Below are 9,184 nucleotides of genomic sequence, written 5' to 3' on the forward strand. Positions count from 1 at the left end.
TTCTCAGTGGAAGGAGATAAAGGAGACTGTATTATTGTTCCAAATATGCCCCTCCCTGAAAAGGACGAAAGCATTTTATCCCCCTGTCCCATGGGCATCAGACTTGTGCATGTGAACTGTTTTGGTCAATGAATGTGAATGGAGGTGGGATGTGTCACTTCTGGGCAGAAATTTTAGGAGCTGATATTTGCTGCACCATATTCCTGTTCCTTCTGCCACAAGGAACAGTGATGTTCCAAGCAGACGCTACTCTGTCTTCCTGAGTCCCAGAGTGAAGATGACCAGTCGATTTGTAACTGACACATAATCAGTCAGTTCAGTCGCTCAGTCGTGTCCGACTCTTTGCGACCCCATGAACCGCAGCATGCCAGGCCTCCCTGTCCATCACCAACTCCTGAAGTCCACTCAAACCCATGTCCATTGAGTTGGTGATGCCATCCAACCATCTCATCCTCTGTCGTCCCCTTCTCCTCCTGACCTCAATCTTTCCCAGCATCAGGGTCTTTTCAAATGAGTCAGCTTTTCACATCAAGTGGTCAAAGTATTGGAGTTTCAACTTCAACATCAGTCCTTCCAATGAACACCCAGGATTAATCTCCTTTAGGATGGACTAGATGGATCTCCTTGCAGTCCAAGGGACTCTCAAGAGTCTTCTCCAACACCACAGTTCAAAAGCATCAATTCTTCAGCACTCAGCTTTCTTTATAGTCCAATTATCACATCCATACATGACTAGTGGAAAAACCAGATGCCATGATCTTAGTTTTCTGAATGTCGAGCTTTAAGCCAACTTTTTCTCTCTCCTCTTTCACTTTCATCAAGAGGCTTTTTAGTTCTTCTTCGCTTTCTGCCATGAGGGTGGTGTCATCTGCATATCTGAGGTTATTGATATTTCTCCTGGCAATCTTGATGCCAGCTTGTGCTTCCTTCAGCCCAGCATTTCTCATGATGTACTCTGCATAGAAGTTAAATAAGCAGGGTGACAATATACTGCCTTGATGTACTCCTTTTCCTATTTGGAACCAGTCTGTTGTTCCATGTCCAGTTCTAACTGTTGCTTCCTGACCTGCATATAGGTTTCTCAAGAGGCAGGTCAGGTGGTCTGGTATTCCCATCTCTTTCAGAATGTTCCAGAATTTATTGTGGTCCACACAGTCAAAGGCTTTGGCATAGTCAATAAAGCAGAAATAGATGTTTTTCTGGAACTCTCTTGCTTTTTCGATGATCCATCAGATGTTGGCAATTTGATCTCTGGTTCCTCTGCCTTTTCTAAAACCAGCTTGAACATCTGGAAGTTCACGGTTCATGTATTACTGAAGCCTGGCTTGGAGAATTTTGAGCATTACTTTACTAGCGTGTGAGATGAGTGCAATTGTGTGGTAGTTTACTTAGTATAATAATCTCTAGGTCCATCCATGTAGCTGCAAATGGCGTTATTTCATTCTTTTTTATGGCTGAGTAATATTACATTGCATATATGTCCCACCTCTTCCTTATCCATTCATCTACGATGAACATTTAGATTGTTTCCATGTCTTGGCTATAGTGAACAGCGCTGCAAGAACATAAAGGTGTAAGTATCTTTTTGGATTATAGTTTTGCCTGAATATATGCCCAGGAGCAGTATGGCTGGATCCTATGGTATCTCTACTCTTAGTTTTTTGAGGAACCTCCACATTGTTTTCCGTAGTAGCTGCACCAGTTTACATTTCCACCAACAATGTAGGAAGATTCCCTCAAGAAGAGATTTGAGAGTGTTAGAATTTAGAGCTGGGAGGAATGTCAAATGCCTACTGCTTCTGGGCCTTCCTTACCACTGCACTTTGTGTGCACACGCACGGGCACACACACACACACACCCTCAGAGAAGAGTTTCAGTGTCAGCTTCCATAGAGAAAAAGATTCCCAGGGGAGCAGTTATAACTCCACCCTCTTCCCACGGTGATTAATACACCCAGACCAATAGGTCTCTTCCAGTTTATTTACTGCATTGAGACAAAAACTAAGCACCAGAGCTAGTTAGTTTGCGTTGAGATATCTAATTTTAAAAATGAAATAGTGTGTTGGTCAACTGAATGTCGCCTCCTGTGCCTTTGTTAAAAATGAATGTTGAAGTGCTCATCACTAAGGAGCTTTTCTTGTTCAGAGTAGAACCACAGATTGAGCAAATAAATTAACATCCCATTTTGATGGTCTCACTTAGTGGGAACCAGGAATATAAATAAGGAAAAATGAGCACAGCAGAACACTTCCTACATTTTATCAACAGATGAGCACTGATTCCACATTATTTGTTTATAATTTATTTTTATTTTAACACAACAAAAAAGTTACACTAAAGTTATAAGCAGAGGGAAAAGAACCTTATTTTCCTGACCCATCTGAGTGTAAGTCCCACCCTAATGGTCACCAACCATGAATTATTTGCATATCCTGCAAACTAGGACATTCTTCTACATAACCAGAATACAACCAACAGATCAGGAAATTAACATTGGTACACTATTACCAATTAATTCTTAAGCTCCCAGTCAAGTTTTGCCAATCATCTTATTAAGGTCCTTTGTAGAAAAAGGATTCAGTTCAGAATCAAGAGTTGCATTTGGTTGTTATACCTCTTTAGTTCCCAGTTCCTCAATCTTTTCTTCATCTCAATGGCCTTGATACATCTGAGGATTACAGGCCAGCTATTTTATAGAGCATCCCTTGATTTCCTTTGTTTGATGTTTCCTTATGATTAGATTCAGGCTATATATCATTGGTAGGAGTACCACTGAGGTGATGCTGTATGTGTCTCACTGCATCCCAACAGGGAGGTCTTGGTTTGGTTTTGTTCTGTTACTGATAATGCTCACTTTGATCCTTTGATTAAGGTGGCTTCTGCCAAGCTTTTTCACTCCTTTTGCCTTTATACTTAATGAGGCTTTTTTTGAGAGATACTTGGGAACCATGTTAATATTCCATTTCCCACTAAAGGTTCCATTGATTCATATGTTTATTTGTGTTTATAGATGCCCGATTTACTATTTTACTCAATGGGTTGCAATCCATTGCTATGATTATTTATTGGAGGCTCAAATTGTCCTCGATTTGCCCAGAAGGAGGGCTTTCCATTGGCTTCTGTATCCTGTTGAGGGCCCCCATTATTCCTTGTGTTCTTCGTAATTGTCTTTTGAAGACAACAGATGTGCTAGGCTCATCTTGTAATTTCCCTGCTCCAGCCCTGAAATCAGCCATTTCTACAAGGAGCACTGATTCCTTTTACTGGAGAATGATGTTCAGAAGCTAGGATATGGGCTCTAGATGTGTTCACAGAGATACTTATGTCAGAGTATCTTTGCCCTTACTTTCTTAGTGGCCAGAGTGAGGGACGGTATGTATATACACACATATTTTTAAATATTTGTGCATATTTAGAAATATAGACATAACATTTTATATCTATAGATATTGACACAATTTATCCATCATATATCATTTAGATCTATATCTACTGAAAGTCATGGTTCACACGAATACCTCCAATCTAAATTTAACAGCAAAAGGTTCATTTCAGTTTCTCACTTTTCCCATTTGTAACTCCCTTCTCTGACAGTAAGGACTTAACTCCTGTTACCCTTAATCTATTGATTTATTTGATCAATCATCCTGCACCATCAATTCCTCCAGAGCCACTAGCAGCTCTTCCCCATGTGGCTGACCTCACCCCACTTGGACCCTGAATCCCTTCTCTGACCACTATGGTTCCTACTCTCCTTCCTTCAAGCATGGATGTCTACTTTGCAGGGTCTCACCTAATGAGTTTGGGGAGAAATCGTTTAGGAAGGGAAAGAAAATGATTAGAAACAGCACATATATTTATTTATTTTGAAGAGAAAGGAGAGTTTTTCCACTATAGCACTCTATTATGTGAATCTTCTTAACGGTGAGTACTTGAGCTGGTTTAGAATTGAAAGGAATAAATGGAATGATATCCCGAAAGTTTTACACCAAGAGGTGTTCCCGAGTAGATAATCTTTGCTTAAAGACAGTCTCAACAAGCCATGATAATCCAACCCACAAATGACTGAAGCAATGTGTGAATAAAGACCCTGTGAACTTCTCTATGGTTTATCCTATAGATTCCCGGAGGAGGGACCTTGGGGCAAGCGTGGGGAGTGTACTGAGCAGGGAATTAGCTCTGGGTTCTAATATGGGCAGCACAGCCCATTCAAGGAGGCCACATGATGGATGCTAAACCCGCTGAGTGTTGGCCTTCTTGTGAGTAAAGCCTGATAATCCCTAGGTCCTCTTACAGTCAGACAGCACAGGGTCCCCAAAGCATGCTACAAGTTTATCACATTGTCTGCACATCCTCCTCGAGGACAAGCCTCGTTCATTATCTCCACGGTGCCCCAGCCCGGGTCTGGCAACTATAGGCATTCAGTTGGCCTTTGTGGATGAGTGAGTGCATGACTGACGGCCCCCAGCTGGCTGGTCTGATCCCCTCTTTAAAAGCATCTTCTCTTAGCACAGCTGAGAACGCCTTCCCAGACTGCATGCAAGAAGTCAGGCTTGTTAGGACTGCTGGTGTTCTGCAAGGGCTGACATCCACCCCATCCCTCATAAAAAGCCCCGATTGCCTGATAAGGGGAGGAAGTGACTGACACAGGAATTTGATCTGTGATAACCCGTTCCATCACCCTCGGTGGACTGTGGTGTGCGGCCGCTGGTCGCATGAGGCAGCAGCAGCCACAGCCTCTAAAAGAATGTGTGTCCAATATTTGGTGCTGAAAGGCTGGAAGGAGAAGCACAGCCCAGGACGTGTCAGGGTGGAGGATTCCTGTGATGAGAAGGGTGTGATCCTCATGTGGGCAGAAGTGGGGGACGGGGTCGTGGGGAAGAATTTAAAGAGTATCAGGTCTTGCTTCCTGGGGCAGAATTTTTTAAGAAATATAAAATCTATCTATCTTTTTAACATTTCATACTGTTTCCTCTGAATCTTTCAACCTGGCCCCCACTAAAACCGAATTTTAAATAATCTTAAAGTTTGCAGTGCCTTGCGTGCATCCATGAAACTTATGAAGAGCTCTGTTCCTTTGGAGACGAAAGGAAATAGTCTCTCATTTCAATCTGGAAGACAGCAGACAGAGGTCTTTTAGTTTAGCAGTAGGGATGGGAGTGGGAGTGCAGGGGCAAATATTCATAAGAGCCAAATGGTTGATTCCTATTCTTGGAGGAAGAAGGAAAAATCTACACTGCTCAAAAATACCCCAATAGGCTTCCATGCTTTTATCAAGATAATGTGTTAGTGGAAAGAGTCCTGGATTCAGTGACTGAAGTTCTGAGCATCCACTTCATCTTTGCCACCTATGTTTTCTGTCCAGAGAAAGGAAAACTTGCCTGAGTCTTAGATTTCCCCATCTGTACAATACATGTCATACTGTTGATTATGCAACTCTGATATGAAATGTAAATGCTCTGTAAAAGGCATGGGGCTAGGAACACGTGGAGAGTATTGGATGTATATATTCCCTGGAGGAGTAACCCATCACCATTCACATCTTAATGTTAATTGCATGAGCATTCTCTCAATTCTTAACCATAATTAACAGTGGAGGAAGTGAATTTTGTTTCAGATCAAGCTCCTACTCTCACATCACAAGTTATTGGGGGAAGGAGCTTTTAGAGCTGGGCTTGCAGGGAGGGTATTGTAGAGAGGAGATTAGCTGTGACACCACCCTTATGGCAGAAAGTGAAGAGGAACTAAAAAGTCTCTTGATGAAAGTGAAAGAGGAGAGTGAAAAAGTTGGCTTAAAGCTCAACATTCAGAAAACGAAGATCATGGCATCTGGTCCCATCACTTCATGGCAAATAGATGGGGAAACAGTGGAAACAGTGTCAGCTTTGTTTTTTGGGGCTCCAAAATCACTGCAGATGGTGATTGCACCATGAAATTAAAAGACGCTTACTCCTTGGAAGGAAAGTTATGACCAACCTAGATAGCATATTCAAAAGCAGAGACATTACTTTGCCAACAAAGGTCCGTCTAGTCAAGGCCATGGTTTTTCCAGTATTCATGTATGGATGTGAGAGTTGGACTGTGAAGAAAGCTGAGCGCCAAAGAATTGATGCTTTTGAACTGTGGTGTTGGAGAAGACTCTTGAGAGTCCCTTGGACTGCAAGGAGATCCAACCAGTCCATTCTGAAGGAGATCAGCCCTGGGATTACTTTGGAAGGAATGATGCTAAAGCTGAAACTCCAGTACTTTGGCTACCTCATGCGAAGAGTTGACTCATTGGAAAAGACTCTGATTCTGGAAGGGATTGGGGGCAAGAGGAGAAGGGGATGACAGAGGATGAGATGGCTGGATGGCATCACCAACTCGATGGACGTGAGTTTGAGTGAACTCTGGGAGTTGGTGATGGACAGGGAGGCCTGGCATGCTGCAATTCATGGGGTTGCAAAGAGTCGGACACGACTGAGTGACTGAACTGAACTGAACTGAACCAATAAGAAATGGTGGATGCTCTGGACTCATGGCGAGTTGAGTTGAAATCTCAGTTCTATTAGAGACTATGTCACTTGGGAAAAGTCATCAAACATCTTTGGGTTAAGATTTCACATCTTCTGTATAATGACGTAGGGCTTCTATAGATGATCTTTGGGCCCTGACATTATTGCATTCCATGGTTTAGGTTGGGAAAGCAAAATACGGTTATCTGGAGTATGATATGACATTACCTTGAATTATTTTCTCAAAAGAATTAGGAATATCGTCAATGAAGTGGTAGTTCAGATCTTATTTAAGGACAAATAGTTTCTGTCATTTGTAGGTTCCCCAGCACAAAGCACAGTGGTGGCACACAGTAGGTATCTATGTATTATAGAGACATGTTATACAATATTAGCCTGCATTTTAATGGAAGGAAAAAGTCAATTTTTCTGCTTGTACCACTGACAATTTTAAGAGTTCATCTAGTCTTTTATCAAAGGTTTTCCCTGTTCATTTTTGTTTTCTTAGGTATAAAGAATTATTTAAATAGCAAAAATTCTGAATATTTAATAATTAGTGATTGGGTAAGGAAATGTGGGTATATGCAAAATAAATGAAGTGTTATGTAGCCATGTAATAAAGATTATATAAATGCACATTGGCATATAAAGATATTCAAGTTATATTAAGTTTTAAAAGGTAGATTACTACAAAGCTCTCTCAACATGGAAAAAAAGACCGAAAGACTTATATACCAAAATGTTTACAGAGTTTATATATCTTCATGGTACAACTAAAGATTTGTGAAATGAAATTCTGCTTCCTTTTTTCTTTTTTCCTATTTGTTCTTTTAAAGATTTTAAATGAGATATAATTCACATACCATATAACTCACCCAATTAAATTGTATAATTTAATGGCTCTTAGTGTATTCATAGAATTGTGTGACTACATGACCACAGTCAATTTTAGAACTTTTTCAACATCACATAAAAGAAACCATGCACCCCTTAGCCATCACTTCTGAGTCCCACCCACCCCACCACCCGTACCCTTGCAACCACTAATTTTTCTTTTTTGTCTCTATATATTTAAAAACATTCTCTGGATTCATATTTTAAACATATTTATATGTCTTACCTAGGCATTTCAGTAGAACTCACCTATGATATATCCAATGATCATGCATGGACACAGCCATCACTCAACTGTTTGATCTGGATCCAGACGAGGGACCAAAGCTGCATCTATAATTATGTGTCATTTTTAGATCTGACGGCATTGGCTGGATTACTGTGTGGGGTGGGGTATGAGGATCCCAAGCTTCTTTTGGTTTCTCATGGTGCTCTCATCCCTGGCTGGAGAGAGAGAGAGAGAAATTTCCCAGTAATTTTTAGCTCTTTTTATTCCTGACCTGGGATTTCTTTTCATTTTTTGGAGAGGGGACAGAGATATGACTGAAACCCTCACCCTTAACATCCATTTTCTTTACTTTTTTTTTAAAATTTTACTTTATTTTTAAACTTTACAATATTGTATTGATTTTGCCAAATATCGAAATGAATCCACCACAGGCATACATGTGTTCCCCATCCTGAACCCTCCTCCCTCCCCAAACCATCCCTCTGGGTCGTCCCAGTGCACCAGCCCCAAGCATCCAGTATCGTGCATCGAACCTGGACTGGCAACTCGTTTCATATATGAAATTATACGTATTTCAATGCCATTCTCCCAAATCATCCCGCCCTCTCCCTCTCCCATAGAGTCCAAAAGACTGTTCTATACATCAGTGTCTCTTTTGCTGTCTCGTATACAGGGTTATTGTTACCATCTTTCTAAATTCCATATATATGTGTTAGTATACTGTACTGGTGTTTTTCTTTCTGGCTTACTTCACTCTGTATAATAGGCTCCAGTTTCATCCACCTCATTAGAACTGATTCAAATGTATTCATTTTAATGGCTGAGTAATACTCCATTGTGTATATGTACCACAGCTTTCTTATCCATTCATCTGCTGATGGACATCTAGGTTGCTTCCATGTCCTGGCTATTATAAACAGTGCTGCGATGAACATTGGGGTACACGTGTCTCTTTCAATTCTGGTTTCCTCAGTGTGTATGCCCAGTGGGACTGCTGGGTCATATGGCAGTTCTATTTCCAGTTTTTTAAGGAATCTCCACACTGGTCTCCATAGTGGCTGTACTAGCTTGCATTCCCAGCAACAGTGTAAGAGGGTTCCTTTTTCTCCACACCCTCTCCAGCATTTATTGCTTGTAGACTTTTGGATAGCAGCCATTCTGACTGGCGTGAAATGGTACCTCATAGTGGTTTTGATTTGCATTTCTCTGATAATGAGTGTTAACATCCATTTTCATGCTATGGTTTGCACAGCTTTGTTTTTCATCAAGAATCACTGATTTGAAGTGAAATGATTTCTATATGATAGATCTAGTTTGCAAACTCAACCAGGTCAACTCAAGTCATACATATGTGCTATTCCAGTTTTTTTGAAATGATGGGTCAATTGGTCTTAGGTATTAGAACTGTGATGTTACAACTAAGGAATATAGGCTGGTTTTTAACAAGTAGTTTGCTATTTCCTAAAGTTTTGTTATATGAATTAATTATGCTAATATTTATTAATCATCTCCAATGTAGAAAGCCTTGAGAGAAATGCTCAAATATACAAAGTGTAATATGACTGG

Source organism: Bos grunniens, chromosome 11 (genome assembly GCF_055505025.1).
Source record: "Bos grunniens cultivar Pamir isolate PY7600 chromosome 11, Bosgru_T2T1.0, whole genome shotgun sequence".
Lineage (NCBI taxonomy): Eukaryota > Metazoa > Chordata > Mammalia > Artiodactyla > Bovidae > Bos > Bos grunniens.